General features: G+C 49.8%; 1 protein-coding gene across 3 annotated transcripts in view; it reads left to right on the forward strand.

Moving 5' to 3' along the window:
- Positions 1 to 19,661, forward strand: part of ST3GAL4 (ST3 beta-galactoside alpha-2,3-sialyltransferase 4) — a 59,563-nt gene that overhangs the window by 5,355 nt on the left and 34,547 nt on the right. The window lies entirely within an intron of this gene.

Genomic DNA, 19,661 nt, shown 5'->3' on the forward strand with positions numbered 1-19,661 from the left:
CCAATCCCTATGTCAGTCCTCTCCTTATTTGAGGCCCAGGAAAGGTACCCCTATGGTAGAACCCTCACTTGGGCGGCTCTCAGGAGTGACGGCTTTGGAAGAGCGAGGGGTTCACCCACATTTGCCTCCTCCTGAACAGCTCCACTTTTATTCCTTGTACATACTGCTTTTCCACTTAAATTTTGTTTGAAAATGCGACAGAGGGTTTCTTGGCTTTAATTTTTTTTTTTTAAACCCCCTTTGAGCTCTAATTGTGACCCCCGTGGTTCTCATTTTCTGGTAGCATGCCATGTATGATCTCACCTCCTCGCCTTTGCTTCCACAGCCCCCTCACATGGCTTGGGCATTGCTGGTAATGACCTTGCTAGACTGCAAATGTCCTTCAGTATCAACTGAAGTCCCAGTGCTGGGAAGCCTCCCTGGCCACCCAGCACCGGCACTTCCTCCCGCTGCATTCTCCACTCCCTGTAGGTCCCATGCCTGTGACAGGGAGGGAACCCTGTGCTGGGGTGACCCCAGCATGGACCTCAGTGGGGCTCAGGCTGAACCAAAGGTAGGTGGTTCTGGGGGTAGTACCCGAGGTGGTGGTATGGAGCTGTGAGATTTGTATTCCTAGAAGCAGGTTGGAGGCTCTCAGCCCTTCCCTGCATGCATAGCCTTGGGTACAGCCACAGCCTGCCGTTGTAGCCTCCGTTTCCTTCTCCTAGAAATTAACACTTTTTTTTTTTTTTTTTGAGACAGAGTCTGGCTCTGTCGCCCAGGCTGGAATGCAGTGGTGTGATCTCGGCTCACTGCAACCTCTGCCTCCCGGGTTCAAGCGATTCTCCCGCCTCATCCTCCCGAGTAGCTGGAATCACAGATGTGTGCTACCACACCTGGCTAATTTTTGTACTTTAAGTAGAGGTGGGGTTTCACCATGTTGGCCAGGCTGGTCTCAAACTCCTGACCTCAGGTGATCTGCCCACCTTGAGCCTCCCAGAGTGCCAGGATTACAGGAGTGAGCCACTGTGTGTGGCCAACACTTTTTTTTTTTAATATAAAGACAGAGTCTCACCCTGTTGCCCAGGCTGGAGTGCAGTGGCACGATCTCAGCTTACTGCAACCTCTGCCTCCTGGGTTCAAGCAATTCTTCTGCCTCAGCCTCCCAAGTAGCTGGGATTACAGGTGCCCACCACCACGCCTGGCTAATTTTTGTGTTCTAATAGAGATGGGGTCTCACCATGTTGGCCAAGCTGGTCTCGAACTCCTGACCTCAAATGATCCACCTGTCTTGGCCTCCCAAAGTGCTGGGATTATAGGCGTGAGCTACCGTGCTCGGCCTGGCCAACACTTCTTAATAAGATAACATCTCAGATAACATCCAGTGCCTGGAATCCAACACTATAAATGCTGGCTGGTGTGCTTTTCTGGGATTCCAGGGTGGGGTCCAGAGACTGAAGAGGGTCTATCTACTTTCTGGTCCAGGGGAAGAGGGGAAGGTGGCTCACTAGGAGCTGTCCTGGCATCCTTTGTCCCTGTCCACTTACCAGTTATGTGACCCCAGGCAGGTCTTGCACTCTGGTACTCAATTAGCATCTGTGTTAATTGGGATAAGAGTATCTGCCACATCTCACAGCCTGGTGATGGGCAAACAAAACAAACATTTTTCAGGCTGGGAGAGGCCTCAGAGGTTGGCTGTCATTTGGCAGTCGAGGGAGCAGACACTCAGAAAAGTAACTTAGTTGTTCAAGGTCACAGAGCACCTCTCTCACCACAGGCAGGGAGCAGGTGATTGGGCTGAGCCTCAGGAGTAAGCCTTCTCTCTCTGCCTCTCCAGCCCCTACCTCATGCCTGGCCCGTTCAGCTGGTCTGTTCTCCAGGCCCCTAGGACTGGGTGGGCTAAGATAAGCGGTCTAGAAATCCCTCCCCAGCTGGGCTGGACTGAATGGGGGGCTGGCCGAGGAGGGGGTGTTGATGGAGCGTGGGAGGTTGTCCTCACAGGCAGTGGGGGCCGTTTCTCTAGACCTCCTGCCCCCATCTCCTTCCTGTCCCTGTTTGAGCTGTGCTCTTGCTGTTAAGTCCCTTTCTGCCTGCCTTCCCTTTCCACCCCTAGATTTCTTACCGTCTTCAGTGATCTCTCTTCCTTCCTTTCTGCCTCCTCTGAGTTCTCTCCTTGCCCTTGCTTCTCGGATCCGCCTTCTTTCTCCAGCCTCAGCATTCAGGTTGTCCTCATAGTGGAACCGGGACTCTGGGGGTGGCCGGGTTGGGTTGCCTGGGTCTGGGGATGTCCAGGAGAGCCTTCATTGGGAGCCCGTGGGAGCAGGAGTCAGCTCCTCCTGTTGGCAGCTCCAGCATTTTCGAATGAAAATGGCTCCTCCAGGAGTTGAGTTTGGCGAAGAGACGGTGCCTGCCCAAAGTACGCAATGCGTTTATCGTTAGCTGAGCTCCCGGGCCCTCATGCAACTCTTCGGACATCTTCCTGCAAGAGACGGTGGGATCTCATCTTTCTGGGGCCTGAGGGTCTCCAAAGATGGGCTGAGCTTCCCTAGCCTGGGACCTGAACCCTCCACCCTCCTCTCTCTTGAGCTCTTTCTCCCAGGGGAACCTGCTCGAATGAGGGAAGTTGGCCAACACAGAGAGATTTCTACTCTCAGACCCCATTGAGGTAAGCACACAACAGTGTGCTATGCTAGGGTCTGGATACACTCCCCGCCCTCCCACGCCCGGCACGGTGCCGCCCTGCCCCAGCCCAGAGCTTGCCTCTATTGGCTTTGTGACCCTGGCTTTGTACTGTGGCTTTGTTCTGCCTTAGGGACCAGCTGGTCCCCTGCTGTGGTTCCACACAGTGGAGATGATCCCTGACCACCCATTCAGCTGCCTGGCAGTCCTGGGGCAAGTGTTTGTCCCCCATCTCCCAAAATGGAGGGGTTTAGGGGCTCCCTGCCCGGAGTCCCAACCCTGCCAAGGCAAAGGGAATGGGGAACAGCTGCGTTGGCCGATTCCGGTTCCATATGGATTTGGTTTGACAACAAAGCTCCCTCTGTGTGTTCCCAAGCCCCTTACATAACCGGGGGCTGTGGGCAGAGGAGGAGAGGAGGAGGAGGTGGAGATGGGAACCAGGAGACACCAGGATGGGATGGCTGGAAAGGACACAGGGACCAGGAGGAGAGGGCAGGAGATGAGGGCCAGAGAGGAGGAGAGAGTGGGAGCAGGAGGGGAAAGTGCTGGTCTTGACCTCCCAGTTCTACCTCCTGCTTCCTGGGGAGGGGAGGGTGGAGGCCAGCCACCGACCTCTGCTTGTGGATGCTTTGTCGTCTTTTCTTTGGACCTTTCTCACCAGTCCTGGAAGGGCTGAGGAGGGGGCTGTGGGACTGTCTGGGGTGAGGTGAGGTCAGGTGTTGGGCTGGACTTGGGAGGCTGGTCCTTGGCCCCAGCCTGTAACTGAATAAATGCCATTAAAAGGGGAATCAGTTCCCGGCTTCCGTTGCCTCCAGCCAGGTGCCAGCCCTGGTTCCAGAACCCCTCTGACCACTCCTCTTGCGTGCTCAAGAGGGCAGAATCACTGCAGCTTGTCCGTGTGCCCTGCCAGGCTGGTCCGGGGCCCCCTCCCAGGCCACTCATCCAGGGATGCAGCTCTGGCCTTGGCCCACCCCCATCAGAGGGCCTGTGGCCCTGATCACTGCACTCCCCACTCCGTGATGAGACGTTCTCTCCTGAGCATCACTAACCCTGCAGCTGTCCAAACAGAGCAAGAAGCGAATGTTCTCTTTGGGGCACAGCTGGACTGGCAGCCCTGCAGGGCCAGGTGAGCTGCCAGTCCTGGGTGTGTTCTCGGGGGTGGGGGTAGGAGGATCCTGGGCCACGATCCCTTCAGCTTCTCCTGAGCTGAAGGAAACAGCCATGCAGGGGTGGCCAGGAGGATTCGGGCCGGGGGGCGCTCTGAGCTCTCCCGGCTTCGATTGGGGCCGGGACCCTGGGGGATGTGACCCTGGGGGGCGTGCTCTTCTGGGTGTTCCCAGGCTCTGTGTCTGGTCTGTGCTTCAGTGTCTGGGTTTTCTGGCACCAGGCTTCCTTGGGAAGAGCCTCTGGTTGTGCACCAGCCCTTAGGGTGGGTCTTATCCCAGGCTGCAGGGGACTGAGGGCCGAGCTCTTCCACCTTGAGAACAAGGATGGTTCCTCAGGGCTGGGAGGAGGAGGAGGCGCTGGCCAGGACCTTAGATTACCCAGGGCTGGGTTTGGGGCCTCACAGAAGATGGAGAAGCCCAGGTTTAGGCACTTGGCATGACCCCTGGCACCTCCTTCAGTTGATTTAGTGTCTCTGCCCTGGGGTATTCCATGGGACCCTGGGCTGGCTGCTGTGTGCAGAAGTGGGTGTGGGCCATAGCCCAGACCTGCTGAACAAGTTGTAGGCTCTGGAATCCTCCGTCCCCAGGCAGTGACCAGGCCCTGACAGGCCTGAGTCTGTCCCTCCCATCACTCCCCCAGGTATGGGTGCAGATGACCATGAAATTGCTGAAGCCTCAGGGCTTGAGCCCAGAAAGTGTGAGCAGGCTGGCGGGGCCGCTGGAGGAAGGCCTTGCAGGTTCCTGGATTTGGGTGCTGGTTGGGCTGGGAGGACAGTCCCTGTCACTGGGACTAAGCACAGGTGCGGAGAGGCTGAGACGGGCCCAGAGGACAGTGAGTGTGTGTTGTGTGGGTGCCGGGCCAGGGAGTGCCCTCCATGGGGCAGCAGGTTCTGCAGTACCCTCGGCCAAATGGCCACAGGCTTCCCCGAGGACACTCTCCAGGCCTGCTGGGGACACACCTGTGGAGCTCATAGTTGTGGCTGGGTCTCCGGTCAGGAGCCAGACTCTTCCTGGGAGCTGAGTTTGCTGGACAGAAGGTGAGGAGCCCAGGGCTCCCCTTTCCCTGGCTTTGGGGGATGAGGTCCCTGAGGGCTGGCACAGCCACTCCCTGCCCCTTAGAGGCTCCGGGCTGCCAGGTGATAGCTCCAGGGAACTGCAAGCTGACAAACAAAGTCTCCAGGAGCCAGAGCTGGGGTGGGAGGAACCCAGTGGGCCTGGGGGAGGTAAAGCATCAGCTGCTGCAGCTGAGCCTGTCTTCCCCTTCCCCACCGCCCTGAGGAATGGAGGAAGAGATCGCCCTGACTGGGGGAGCCCCGCAAGCCCTGGAAGCTGTATGTGGGCATGGGGTGATGAGGAGGGGGCAGAGAGGAGGAGGACTGAGAGCTGGGTGTGAGTGTCTGTGTGATCTGGTTCCTGGGTGTCTGAGTAGGGACCAGTGTGTTTGTGCTGGAGAAGCCTGTGTAGGTTACTGACATGGGCGGAGGAGGGGGCTTGCTTTCCTTACTCCCCCCTCCCCCGTCTTCACTGAGTCCTCATCTGGGGGCCTGCTCCACTCTCCCTCCCATGTGCAGGGCCCTCCCCTGGCAAATCTGCCTCTCCCTTGTTGAGCCCCTTTAACCCTCCTGGCTCCCAGTGAAACTTCAGGTGTGGACCCTTGGACCCTCAGCTGCACAGATCCAGAAACATCCTTGTTCATCAAGTGCCAGGCTGACCATGGTGTCCGTCTCAGTGCCCAGCAGATGTTCTGGTGAGGGGAGGCGGGAGTGCAAGACCTGCCGAGTGAGGGTTCCTTCCGGGAGGAGGCAGAGTGAGCTCAGAAACCACTGCTCCAAAACACTTAAAAGCAGAGCTGTGAGCCCGAATTCAGAGGCTGTGCTGTGGGGCAGGGCTGGAATTTGTGGCACCTGTGTGGGAACTGCAGGGCTGAACGTTGCCTTTGCTGTCCCTGCTTGGGGATTTTGGGGTACTGGGTTTGGATAGAGTGTGTCGTCTGCATAGGGACCACTGTTCTGGAAGTGGACTTTGCTCAGGTGTGGGGGGCCTGCCTGTCGGGGGCACTGTGGTGGAGATGGAGCACCGCTCATGACAGGAGGCTGGTGTCTGGTCAGGCTGAGGGATCCATGTGCCAGCCTTTCTGTGAAGGCTGAATGGGGTGAAACTGGTCAGGGCCTGGTGCCAACTCCAGGAGGTGCTACACCCAGAAAGACAGAGATGGAGAGCCACCTCCCCAGGGGCCTCCTCCTCCTATCCCTCCTACCCTTCCACATGCCATTGCACCCCAGCAGCATCCCCTGAGGCTGGGCCATGGGTGATCTGAGTCAGGGCAGGGTAGAGTGGGAGTGGCAGTGCCTCTGCCTGTCGCCCTGGCGGCGGCAGGTCCTGTGTCACATAGAGACCAGGAGGGGTGAGTATGATTGTGGTAGTGGCGGGAGCTGTGGCTGAGGACCCCTCTCTTTGCTGGGCTGGGCAGGGCAGAGCTTGAATGGAGAGGGGCGGGCTGCCTTGTGCCTGGGAGGAAAGGACCAAGTGTTGCTGGCACCTTCCAGGTCCTGAGTGCTTGTTCTGTGCCCAGCCCCTGCTGAGGCTGTGGAGGTTAAATACCAGGATATGTTTTGAGGCTCAGGACACCTCTGAGGACTTGCTGCTGTTACCCCCATTTAAAAGATGAGGACTCTGAAGCTCTGAGGTGCATAGAGTGTAGGGATTAAAAGTAGTTCTGGCTGAATTTTAGATCCTGGTTCACTATTTTCGAGCTTGGGACCCTCAGTGTATTCCCTCTGTGTCTCAGTTTCCCCATCTGTAAATGAGAATGAAAGAGTACTCCCACATCTATTGGCTGAAAACTTCAATAAGACTACGCTTAGCAGGCTGGGCGTGGTGGCTCACACCTGTCATCCCAGTACTTTGGGAGCCCAAGGTGAGTGGATCACTTGAGGTCAGAAGTTCGAGACCAGCCTGGCCAACATGGTGAAGCCCCATCTCTACTAAAAATAAAAAATTAGCTGGACGTGATGGTGCGCGCCTGTAATCCCAGCTACTTGGCAGGCTGAGCAGGAGAATCCTTTGAACTCAGGAGGTGGAGGTTGCAGTAAGCCGAGATCATGCCACTGCACTCCAGTCGGGACCACAGAGTGAGACTCTGTCTCACAAAAAAAAAAAAAAAAAAAAAAGATTTTGCACAGCAATTGCTGCACAGCCCCAGAGATGATTAAAAAACGAATACAGGGCCAGGCGTGGTGGCTCATGCCTGTAATCCCAGCACGTGGGGAGGCTGAGGCAGGTGGATTACCTGAGGTCAGGAGTTTGTGACCAGCCTGGCCAATATGGTGAAACCCCATCTCTACTAAAAAGAAACCCCTGTTTCTGCCATGCCACAGTGCCCGAGTCAGTGACCTGCTTGCAGTCGGCCCTTAGGCCTTGTGGCTCCTGTTTCTGCTGACCTGTCCAGCCTCTTGGTCTGGGGAGGCCTTGGGGTCCCCAGCCTGCGCTGGGACAGGGGTATTATTCCACTAGCCCTTCTGTGGAGCAAGTAGGGAAGGAGTGATGTGGCCTCTGTGGCTCTCCTGGGACCACACAGGTTAGCCCTGTGGGTGGCCTCACTTTAGAGAGGGCTGGCCAGCTGTCCCGGACTTAGGAAGTGGGTACAGCTGGACAAAAAGTGGCTGGAGTCAACTCTGCAGAAGCCACACCTGCTCATGAGAAGGATATCCTTGTGAGTACAGGGGAAATGACATGGAGAAAGACAAACACTGATGGGTGGCTCTGCCAGCTTCCCCTGGGGTGCTTCTGGCGACTCCCAGGTCTGTGCACACCCAGATCTTTGCACTGTGCTGTTTTAACTTGGAGAAGAGAGGAGGAAGTTAGCTGCTCTGAATGGTGTTGCTGCTAATCTCTACAACACTTTCCTGTAAATTAGGAAAGGGAACATACCCCCCCACCTCTCTCTCCCCCGCCCCGTTGGAGAAGCCCTGCGCCAGAGTATACAGTTTGGCAAGCAGGGGGAGGGCTGGAGCCCAGCCTCACTTGCCACCCTGGCCAGGCCGTGATTGCCCAGGGTGCGTGCTGTGGCTGGTGCTCTGCCACTGCTGTTTGTGTCCTCAGGGTAGGACACAGGTAGGCAAGTAGGGCCTGTCAGTGAGAGGCGCAGGGGATGCGTGTTCTAGGGTCTGAGATCGGCTGCTTCCATTTCAGTGATTGTCTTTGGAGCTACGTCATTTGCTCATACAACCTCCCTTCAAGATAGTGCCTTTTTCTTTCTTTCTTTCTTTTTTTTTTTTTTTGGAGACAGAGCTTTGCGCTCATCACCAGACTGGAGCACAGTGGTGTGATCTCGGCTCACTGCAACCTCCGCCTCTGGGATTCAACCAGTTCTCGTGCCTCAGCCTCCCGAGTAGCTGGGATTACAGGTGCGTGCCACCATGCCCAGCTAACTTTTTTATTTTTAGTAAAGATGGGTTTCCCATGTTGGCCAGGCTGGTCTCGATCTCCTGACCTCAGGTAGTCGGCTCGCCTGGCCTCCCAAAGTGTTGGGATTATAGGCATGAGCCACCGTGCCAGCTGATAGTGCCATTTTTTAAAAATCCCTATTTACCCAACGGAAAACCTGAGACCCGGAAAAGTCATTCGCAGAAGTGATGGTCAGTCCAAAACTCAGGTCCAAGTGTGAGACTTCAACATTTACATTCCTTATTTCTTCGTCTTCCTTTTTTTCTTTTAATCAAATGATTAGTTGAAAATGTATCACACTCATCAGTTTAAGACGGTTAAGCAGTACAAATGGGAATATGAGAGAAAGTCACTCTCCAGCCTGCCCTCTTGAGAGGCAATAGCCTTGTTTTGCATCCTTCTGAGTACTCTGTTCACATAAGATGTATCTGAATATGCATGTAATTCTTTTGTGAAAGTGCATTTGGAGAGAAGATCACTGTTTTACGCCTGCCTTTTACGTCTTAATATTATGCTTTGGAGCTCAGTTGACATCAGCATGCATTGATTTGCATCCTATTTTTCACAGCTGCATAGTGTTTAGTTTTGTGTGCCTAATTTTTTAAAGCAGGTGCCTGTGCATAGATTTCAGGTTTCCGTCTTATACTGTTAGAAAAAGTGCTGCAGTAAAGATCCTAACAGACAAGTCTCTTTGCAAATTAGGAAACTTTTCTGTGGAATAAGCTTCTGGCCACGGAAGCCCCAGGGTAAAGGATATTTTGATAAATATTGTGAAATGCCTTCCTAGAAGGTGGCCTGGTTTTCACTTCCAGCATGTGTCTGTGAGACGTCCTGCTTCCCACACTCCCCCAGCACTATGTAGCTCAGGACCCTTGTTTTTTGCTGTTACTATTTATGAAAAATGGTGTCTCAACCACACTGGAAGTTTTAAATGTAGATAAATGTCTTATGTGCCATTTATATTTCTCTAAAGTATATATTCATAGCCTTAGCTTATTTTTAAATTATGTTCCTTCGTTATTTGGGGAGGAGGGGTGGACTTGCATGAGTATATTATAGGCTAAGGAAATTAACTGATATGTTAATGTATGTACATATTGCAAATCACTTCTTAGTTTTTCATTCTTTTAAGTATGAGCTTGCTCGCTTGCTCTCTGTATCTCACTTAAACTATATGTGACTGTATTCATCTTTCATTATTTAGCTTCTGAATTTATGTTTCTTCAATCTCCATTCTTTTTTTTTTTTTTTCTTGAAATGGAGACTCACTCTGTCACCCAGGCTGGAGTGCAGTGGCACGATCTCGGCTCACTGCAACCTTTGCCTCCCGGGTTCAAGCAGTTCTCCTGCCTCAGCCTCCCGAGTTGCTGGGACTACAGATATGCACCACTACGCCCAGCTAATTCTTGTATTTTGTAGTAGAGACCATGTTGGTAAGGCAGGTCTCGAACTCCTGAACTCAATCAGTTCACTTGCCTTGGCCTCCCAAAGTGCCGGATTACTGGCGTGAACCACTGTGCCTGGCCCTCATTCTTTTTTTATATGAAAATATTTCAAATATGTAAAACTTAATAAACAGACTTCCATGTGATAATCAGCCAGATTTATCAAGTGTGAACCTAATCCCATATGATATTAGATTTTTTTTCCTTTAAGAAATAAAATATTACAAGTATAGAACTAAAGATGTGCCACTATGATCTATTCTATTCTTCCCCATATTCCTTTTTTTGTTTTTTTTTTGAGATGGAGTGTCGCTCTGTCGCCCAGGCTGGAGTGCAGTGGCGCAACCTTGGCTCACTATAACCTCTGCTTCCCGGGTTCAAGTGATTTTCCTGCCTCAGCCTCCTGAATAGCTGGGATTACAGACGCGCGCCATCTTGCCTGTCTAATTTTTGTATTTTTAGTAGAGACGGTGTTTCACCATGTTGACCAGGCTGATCTCAAACTCCTGACGTCATGATCTGCCCGCCTCGGCCTCCCAAAGTTCTGGGATTATAGGCGTGAGCCACCGCGCCTGGTCTATTCTTTCATTATACACATAAGCACACGCTATTTACAAATGTACACAAACTTCTTGCTGTTTTCAGATTCATCCTTTATATATTTGCAACACTTTAAACAGTTGATGTTACGTTTTCACATTGATCCCAGTTGACCCATATGGATTGATTTCTTCAGTTGACATGGCTATATAATATTCAGTTGCATGAATGTAGCACCACTTCTGTAGCCATCCCTCTCCTGAGGATAGTTAAAGTTGTTTCCATTTTTTGCTCTTGTAGCACTGCTTAATAAACAGGCTTGAATGGGGTGTCCCGTACAAGGGAGGGTCACTCGAGGCTATGCCTGGAAATGCAATCACCAGATTGTAAGGTATGCACATCTTCAGCCTGACTACATATTGTGAAGTGCTCTTCTAAGCCTTTGTATCAACTGGTACTCCCACCAGCAATGTGTGAGAAACTAAATTTGGTTTTAATCTGTATTCCCTGGTTACTAGTGAGCCTGAGCATCTTTTCTTATGTCTATTAGGTGTTTGAATTTATTCTGTGAATTGCCTTTTTGTGTTCTTTTTTATTCCTTTGATTGTTTTGGTGGTGGTTATGGTAAAATGCACAAGCACAAGGTTCTATTGACCATCTTAACCTTTTTTATGTGTGTAGTTCAGTGGCATTAAGTACATTTAGAATGTGCTACCATCCCGCCATCCATCTCCAGAAATCTTTTCATCTCGTCAAACTGAAACATCCTACCTGCTAGTCAGTAGCTCATTTCCTTTTCCCCTCAGCCCTTGGCAGCCACCATTCTGCTTTCTGTGTCTATGAGTTTGACTGCTTTTGAGTACCTCCTATAAGTGGAATGATACAGTATTTGTCCTTTTGTAACTGGCTTATTTCACTTTGCATAGCAGTCTTCAAGGTTGATACATGTTGCAGTGTATGTCAGAATTTCTTTCTTTTTCTTTTTTCTTTTGAGACAGTTTCATTCTTGTTGCCCAGGCTGGAGTGTTCACTTGCCTCTGAGAGGCACTTGCGGTGCCTCTCAGCTCACCGCAACCTCTGCCTCCTGGGTTCAAGTGATTCTTCTGCCTCAGCCTCCCGAGTAGCTGGGATTACAGGCATGCACCACCACACTTGGCTAATTTTGTATTTTTAGTAGAGACGGGGTTTCTCCATGTTGGTCAGACTGGTCTCGAACTCCCAACCTCAGGTGATCCACCCGCCTCGGCCTCCCAAAGTGCTGGGATTAAAGGCGTGAGCCACTGCACCTAGCCCACTTTGGATTTTGTACAGCAAAACTCCATAATATTTCCTTTACATGAATTTCCTTTCTGTTTCAGGCTGAATCATATTTCATTGTATGCATAGATCACATTTTGTGCATTCATCCGTTGATGGACACTTGGGTTGCTTCCACATCAGCTATTGTGAATAATGCTGCTATGAACATGGGTGTACAAATCTCGCCTTGATATCCTGGTTTCAGTTCTTTGGGGTATATACCCAGAAGCACAATTGCGGGATCTTATCTTGTCTCTTGTTTTCTCTTTGATTCCATGTTTTTTTCTCTTTGTTTCATGGGAATGCTGATATTATATATTCAAGTATTTGTTGATTACATGCACTGTACCTGACTTGTTCAAAGCCTGACATCTTGAGTACTGTGCACCCCTGTGCCTGCTGAGTCATGGAGGAGCTTTGAGAGCATCTGTTCTGGAGAGGGGGTGCTGCTCTTGAGAGGGGGTGCTGCTTTGGAGATGGATTAATCAAGAATTTGGGTGCTGACTCTAGGAGGTACTGCCTCTAGAAAGATGGGAGGTGGGGAGTGCAACTTCCCCAATTTTGCCTTTAACTTCAAATCCTTGGGGTGGGTGCATTGCTTTTCCTGGGACGGAGGGGTGCCGGGAGGCCCCCAACCAGGACCTGGAGCAGGTCCACACAGGCACTGGATTTGTCCTTTACTTTGGGCCCGGGCTGCGCTCTTGACTTCTACCTCCTCACACTGGCTTCAGCTTTCTCACCCTGAGAATGGAATTCAGAGCCTCTGCCCCTCCCAGGCAGACACCAAGGTATGATTTTCAAGTGTTTGGTGTCTTGTGACTGGCAGCTGATAAACGGGTGATACAATGTTTCTATACAGGAGTCTGCAGAGCCAGGCTGCAGGGGCGGATGCGGGGGTAGCCTGTGGAGCCCGAGGGTGAGAACAGAGCGCGCCTTTTTCTGTAGGTGGAAGCCTGGCTGGCTCCTTTCCCTCAAAGGTCAGACAGCCTGAGAGATGTTTCCATCCTCCCATGCGTGGCCCTGAGGCAGTTAGCCGGTCAGTTACTCACTGTGCTCTCTGCCAACTCTATGAGCCAGGAAGCCTCCCCGTGCCCAGGCGTGCTGTGATCACAGTGTTCAATGATGGGATGAGGCTGCAGTGTCCAGCCAGGGGCTGTGCTACAGGGGCCAAAGGATATCTGACCTGCTGTCACTGCCTCTTCCATTCTATTCCACCGTCACTGGGGTGATGCCATCCGATGAAAAGATCCATTTATTTATTCAACATGTTTGTATTGAGAGCCCACTGGGTGCCGGGCACTGTTGTCGACACGGGTGATAAAGCAGCAAACAAAACAAGAGAAGCATTTTTGCAAGCAGGGGAGGGGACCTGCAGTGTTGGGTGTGTGGAGTTGTTGCTGGGAAGTAGAGAAGCTGAGTAAAGAGCTGGACAAAGAAGCCAGGCACAGTGGCTCACCCCTGTAATCCGAGCACTTTGGGAGGTTGAGGCTGGTGGATCACTTGAGGTCAGGAGTTCGAGACCAGCCTGGACAACATGGGGAAACCCCATCCCTACTAAAAATACAAAAATTAGCTGGGTATGGTGGTGCACGTCTGAAATCCCAGCTACTTGGGAGGCTGAGGCACGAGAAGTGCTTGAACCCGGGAGGTGGAGGTTAGAGTGAGCCAAGATCACACCACTGTACCCCAGCCTGAACGACAAAGCAAGAGTTTGTCTCCAAAAAAAAAAAAAAAAAGAGAGAGAGAGAAAAGGAAAGCTGGATGAAGAGAGATAACCAAGCCCATGTCTAGGGAAAAGCATTCCTGACTGAGTGAACAGAAATTACAAAGCCTCAGAGGAGGGAGCATGCCTAGGTAGCCTCCGAGACCTGGTGATGCTGGTTCGTGGAGCAGCCTCCACGGAGAGGAGTTAGGCAAGGAGGGAGGAGGTGCTGGCCAGTAGACCTCATGTGTCTCTGTGGGTCAGAGCAAGGACCCGGACTCTCCCCGTGAGTGAGAAGAGGAGCCCATGGAGGTTTTGGAGCTGAGGAGGAGTTTTACAGATGACCGGTCTGTTCTGGGGACTTGCAATTAGTGGACCATCTGTATCCGAGTGGCGTCTAACCCTGTGGGAGAACTCCCCAGCCTGCTCTCGCTGTACCTGGCAGTTGTATTAATGACGTTAACTGCACAGTCCAGCTTGAGTCCCCTGTAGAATGTGGGCGGTGGACACTAAACCGAGAGGAATCGCTGTGGGTTGGCAGACACAGTGGAGACTCACTCCTGGACAGGCTGTGGAATGTGTGGAAGCAGGTACAGCCCAGGCCGGCGCTGAGGTTCAGCAGGGAAGCCAGAGGAGTCCGTAGCCCGGGAGACCTGGCCTACAGCGGAGAGAGTGAGTCCGTGCCAGTGGTGGGATGTGGCTGCAAAAAATGGTCAGATTCATGGAAGTCTGGTGTCCAGCTGGCAGACGTTAGTGATCCCACAAATACAGCTGTGTGCCTTGAACACGCACTCCAGAGCTTCCAGAGAACACCTGGGCTGTGGGGGCTAGAGACTGTGTCTCGTGTGGAAGCGTGGCTGAGGACGGGCTCGACAGGCTCTTTGTCACTGTGCGGAGCCTCTGAAGGACTTGGATGTGCTCGAAGCCCCTTCCCCTAATTGCTGTATAGGTCAGGGTGGACATCCCAGGGATCCTGGAGGCTAGGGAGCCAGTCTGCACAGGATGGTTTTAGAAGAAGCTGTAGGGGCCAGGCACGGTGGCTCACGCCTGTAATCTCAGCACTTTGGGAGGCCAAGGCGGGTGGATCACTTGAGGTCAGGAGTTTGAGACCAGCCTGGCCAACATGGTAAAACTCCATCTCTACTGAAACAATACAAATATTAGCCGAGTGTGGTGGCGGGTGCCTGTCATCCCAGCTACTCGGGAGCCTGAGGCAGGAGAATTGCTTGAACCCAGGAGGCAGAGGTTGCAGTGAGCCAAGATCATGCCATTGCACTCCAGCCTGGGTGACAGAGCAAGACTCTGTCAAAAAAAAAAAAAAAAACCAAAAAAAAAAAAAACCAAGAAGCTGTATGATGTGGGGGTTTGGGGTGTGTTCTGGGCAGAGGAGGCAGAATTCTAGTCCCAGCTCCACTCCTCACGAGCTGTACAACCTGGGCCCGTGACTGACCCCTTTCTCACCTTAGTTCCCTGGCTCCACAATGGAGGTAATTATCATGTTGAACCCACTGGGTTGAGATCTTACTTAATACTTGCACAGCCCTTAGAAGCATCTAGCACAGTGGTCTTCAGCATCTGGAAACGTCTGGAAACATTTTGTCACACCTGAGGAGTGGGATTTCCTACTGGTGTCTGGTGGGTAGAGGCCAGAGATGCTGCTAAACATCCCGTAATACACAAGACAGACCCCGCAGCAATGAACTCTGTGGCCCTCAAAGTTAGTGGGGCAGTGATTGTGAGATCCTGATTCCTTTTTCTTTTCCTCCTTTTTTTTTTTTTGCCCCCAGCCATGAGTAAGAGATCCTGGTTTCGCATAAAGTGAACATGCAGTATGTTGTTTCAGTTGTTAATTCGCCATGCAATACATCGTTATTCACATATTATTGTTTGTCAAATGTCTATAAAACATCTGCCACATTCTTGGCAGTTTAATAGAACCTAGAGATATAAAGAAGTTCCTGACCACAGAGGTCATAGTCTCACAGGCAAGACAGGAAAACACAGAATTATATAATACGAAATTACATTATATCATAAAGCATATTCTATAGTAAGTTACTCTGATTGGCTCTTGGTATTAAAATGTCTTCAGTTTCAGAGGTCACAGGATAGTAGGCAATACTTGAAAGCCAGTAATGATATAAAATAAAATATATTACCTGTGTGAAAGAGAATTTCAGGCACAATAATATTTTAAAGAGTTTATTTGTGTGAGAAGTGAATTGGGAAACAGAAAACCAAAAAAGGTTTAGTGGCCCAATGACAAAGTTTCAGATGCAGGTGTTGGGAGGGTGAATGTGAAAGCAAAATAAAGAATTTATTTGATTTAGTTGGTTGCAATTACAAAATTGCCTTGTTTGGTTTACCTTGTTGGAAGTTTCCTAGTCACATAACCATATGTTAGTTGGCCTTTTATGATTGGCTGAAGTTTTATTTGTGTCAAACAGAAGCATTTACCATAAATAACCCCAGTTTAGATTTGATTATGCTGTCTTTTAAGCAAGGTTAAGGCTGTTGTTAAGGCCTCATTGGTTTTGTTTGGTAAGGAATTTTTCAGGCCTGTTCACCAAATTTTGCTTTAATAGTTCCTTGCTTTTTGTTATTCTCTCAGCAAGCTGATAGTGTGACTAGATAACACAGCGTTACTCTCTGTTACCACCACTGATGTAGTCGCTGGGACAGAGTCAGGTAGATGTTCTTGTTGTCATGATCAGCAGGTAGGTTGGGGATCAGAATTCCTTGGCCACAGTTAGCAGTTACATAGTCAGTGTTGCTTTCCTCAAGTTGGATGATCCTCATGGTAATCATTTGATGTTCGAGCAGCTGTTGGAAATCATTTAGAACCCTTGAGAGAATACAAGGCACCAGGGGGGTAAACATAATAATTATAAGGAGAGTAATAGCCAAGGGTTGAAGGATTCCTCTGAGCAAAGATTCCCAGGAGCCAAGACTTAACCAACTGAGTGAATCAATGGAGGAGGCAGTGCCCATGTCATGAAAAACTCTTGTGTGTTCTTTAAAGTTTTTTAAATTTTCGGTAATACCTGATTTGTTAACATAAAAACGACACTTTTTTTTTTTTTTTTTTTTTTGAGATCGAGTCTCACTCTGTTGCCCAGGCTGGAGTGCAGTGGCGCAATCTCAGCTAACTGTAACCTCCACCTTCCAGGTTCAAGTGATTCTCCTGCCTCAACCTCCCAAGTAGCTGGGACTACAGGTGTGCACCACCACACCCGGCTAATTTTTGTGTTTTTAGTAGAGATGGGATTTCACTATGTTGGCCACGCTGGTCTTGAACGCCTCACCTCAGGTGATCCACCCACCTCAGCCTCCCGAAGTGCTGGGATTACAGGTGTGAGCCACCGGGCCTGGCCAACAACAACTTTTTTTTTTTTTTTTTTGAGATGGAGTCTCACTCTGTCTTGCCCAACCAGGCTGGAGTGCAGTGGTGTGATCTTGACTCACTGCAACTTCTGCCTTCAGGTTCAAGTGATTCTCCTGTCTCAGCCTCCTGAGTAGCTGGGAATACAGGCATGTGCCACCACACCCGGCTAATTTTGTATTTTTAGTAGAGACAGGGTTTCACTGTGTTGGCCAGGCTGGTCTCGGACTCTTGACCTCAGGTAATCCACTTCCCTCAGCTTCCCAGAGTGCTGGGATTATAGGCATGAGCCACGCGCCCGGCCAACTACACCTTTTTACCAATTAGGGAACAGGGTCTCCCTTTTTGAGCAGTTAAAGTAGCAAGAAGTCTTCTATTGTACAGTACTACTGAGGCCAATTTATTCATCCCAGATTGTACTGCTGAAGATAATTCGAAGTGTCATTTAAACTTTTTTTCAGAGGTTGGTAAAATTTAAAATATTAATTGATTTTTTTCAATTCAGACATTCTCAACTGAGAGAAAAGGGCTCTTACAGAAGTATGAAATCCAGAACCCCTTCATAAGATTGTGTCTGGGATATTATGATTCTCTTTTGTGAGGGGTCACTTTATGTACAAATGACTGAAAGGTTAAGGATTTGTATGGCAGTTGAAGAGTCATATCTAGTCATTTTAGGTAGAAGATAGCCCAAACCACAGATCCAGACTGGCTAGGTGGAACATCTTTATATATGTTGTTGCTGCATAAGATGAATAATTCAGTGTTATTGATAGAAAGGGTCAAAGTGGATCCTATTACCCACCAGTTAGGGGTGATACAAATGTCATGGTTATTCTTGGTCACATCTGCATCTGCACAGTGCCACGTTGAATGGTTATGGTTTCAATTGGAGTAGGAACAAAAAACATTTCTATGAATTTGATAAAATGACTGTATGCCATCATCAATTAGGGATGATTGGTTTTCTTTTTCTTTGAGATGCAGTCTTGCTGTGTCACCCAGGCTAGAGTGCAGTGGCGCGATCTCGACTCACTGCTACCTCCACTTCCCGGGTTCAAGTGATTCTCCTGTCTGAGCCTCCCCAATAGCTGAGACTACAGGCGCCTGCCACCAGGCCCGGCTAATTTTTTGTATTTTTAGTAGTGACGGGGTTTTACTGTGTTAGCCAGGATGGTCTCAATCTCCTGACCTCGTGATCTGCCCACTTCGGCCTCCCAAAGGGATGATTGGTTTTCTTTCCAAATATGACCTGAGCATTGATCTGTCCAATAAGCAAGATGATTATTTACTTTATATAGCAGATCTTATTGAGGCATACAGTTTTCCTGTAGTGTTTCCATTGAACCAATGTCTAGTTCTAGTAAGTTCTCTGATGATATGGTTGAGGCTTTTGTGGTCATGTTCTGATTTTATATGTGTCATATATAGGAGTCTAGTCTTCATAATCTGTGTCAAACCTAAGAATTTGATTACAGAGGGATTCTGGAACACTGCTTAGATTAGGCCCAGTTCCATTCGTGTTTTCTGTGCATAGAGATAAGTTACCATTCATGACATCAATCATCGTTGTGGGCCATCCCTTTGCCTCTATTGCTTCTTCCCAGTGCTACCCTGGTTGATCATAAATATCAGCCAACCTGCCAAGGGAAGGATACCAACCCTTTTCATAGGGTTGAAATGCCATTTTCCTGAATTGCTCACTCAAGTGTGTATGGGAGCAGGTTCTAATATTAGTTTTGATTGTTTCCATTTATCTAGAGGATGACGTAGCCAGCAGTTGTTTGCTTAGTAGTGAGAATGGCTTCGTGTTGAGCAGTAGATCTTAGAGGGTATTCAGTTTGAATAATGAAATTCCCTAACAAAACTAAAAGTGTGAACATTTTGTGCTAAAACCAAACAAAAACAAGTCTGAGTCAATGGAAGGGAGCGACATGGAGTCTTGTTTCATTGTCTTGGGAAACCTGTGTCTATTTCGTGGTATCATCTACTTTTTTTTTTTTTTTTGAGACAGAGTCTCGCCCTGTTGCCCAGGCTGGAGTGCAGTGGTGCGATCTCGGCTCACTGCAAGCTCCGCCTCCCGGGTTCAAGCGATTCTCCTGCCTCAGGTTCCCAAGTAACTGGGACTACAGGTGCGCACCACTGCACCCAGCTAATTTTTGTATTTTTAGTAGAGACAGGGTTTCACTATGTTGGTCAGGCTAGTCTGGAACTCTTGACCTCGTGATCCGCCCGCCTCAGCCTGCTAAAGTGCTGGGATTACAGGCATGAGCCTCTGTGCCCAGCCAATATCATCTACTTTTATGGAAGAATTTCTCTTGGGGATCCTTAATTTTATTTTAATTTTATTATTATTATTATTATTATTATTATTATTATTATTGAGACGTAGTTTCTCTCTTTTTGCCCAGGCTGCAGTGCAGTGGCACAATCTCAGCTCACTGCAACCTCCGCTTCCCAGGTTCAAGTGATTCTCCTGCCTCATCCTCCTGAGTAACTGAGATTACAGGAATCTGCCACCACACCTGGCTAATTTTTGTATTTTTAGTAGAGATTGGGTTTCACCACGTTGGCCAGGCTGTTCTCAAACTCCTGACCTCAGGTGATCCACCTGCCTCGGCCTCCCTAAGTGCTGAGATTACAGGCGTGAGCCACCACACCCGGCCGGGTATCCTTAATTTTAAATCACATGTGGGTTGACAAGTCCAAAAGTCTAAGAGAGCTCTCATTAGCTGTGAAACATGTACCCAAGGTTCAAGATCCTGACATTTTACTACGGTGAGAATAGTAAGAAGAAACTGGTGTAGTCTCTTTCAACAGGGCTCAGGGGCAGTTGTTCTCTGCTGTCTTTTACAAAAGAGCTAGTCTTGGTTGGGCGCAGTGACTCACGCCTGTAATCCCAGCACTTTGGGAGGCTGAGGCAGGCGGATGACCTGAGGTCAGGAGTTTGAGACCAGCCTGGCCAACATGGTGAAACCCCATGTCTGCTAAAAATACAAAAATTAGCCGGGCGTGGTGACGCA

Source organism: Macaca thibetana, chromosome 14 (assembly GCF_024542745.1).
Source record: "Macaca thibetana thibetana isolate TM-01 chromosome 14, ASM2454274v1, whole genome shotgun sequence".
In the NCBI taxonomy this organism is placed as follows: domain Eukaryota; kingdom Metazoa; phylum Chordata; class Mammalia; order Primates; family Cercopithecidae; genus Macaca; species Macaca thibetana.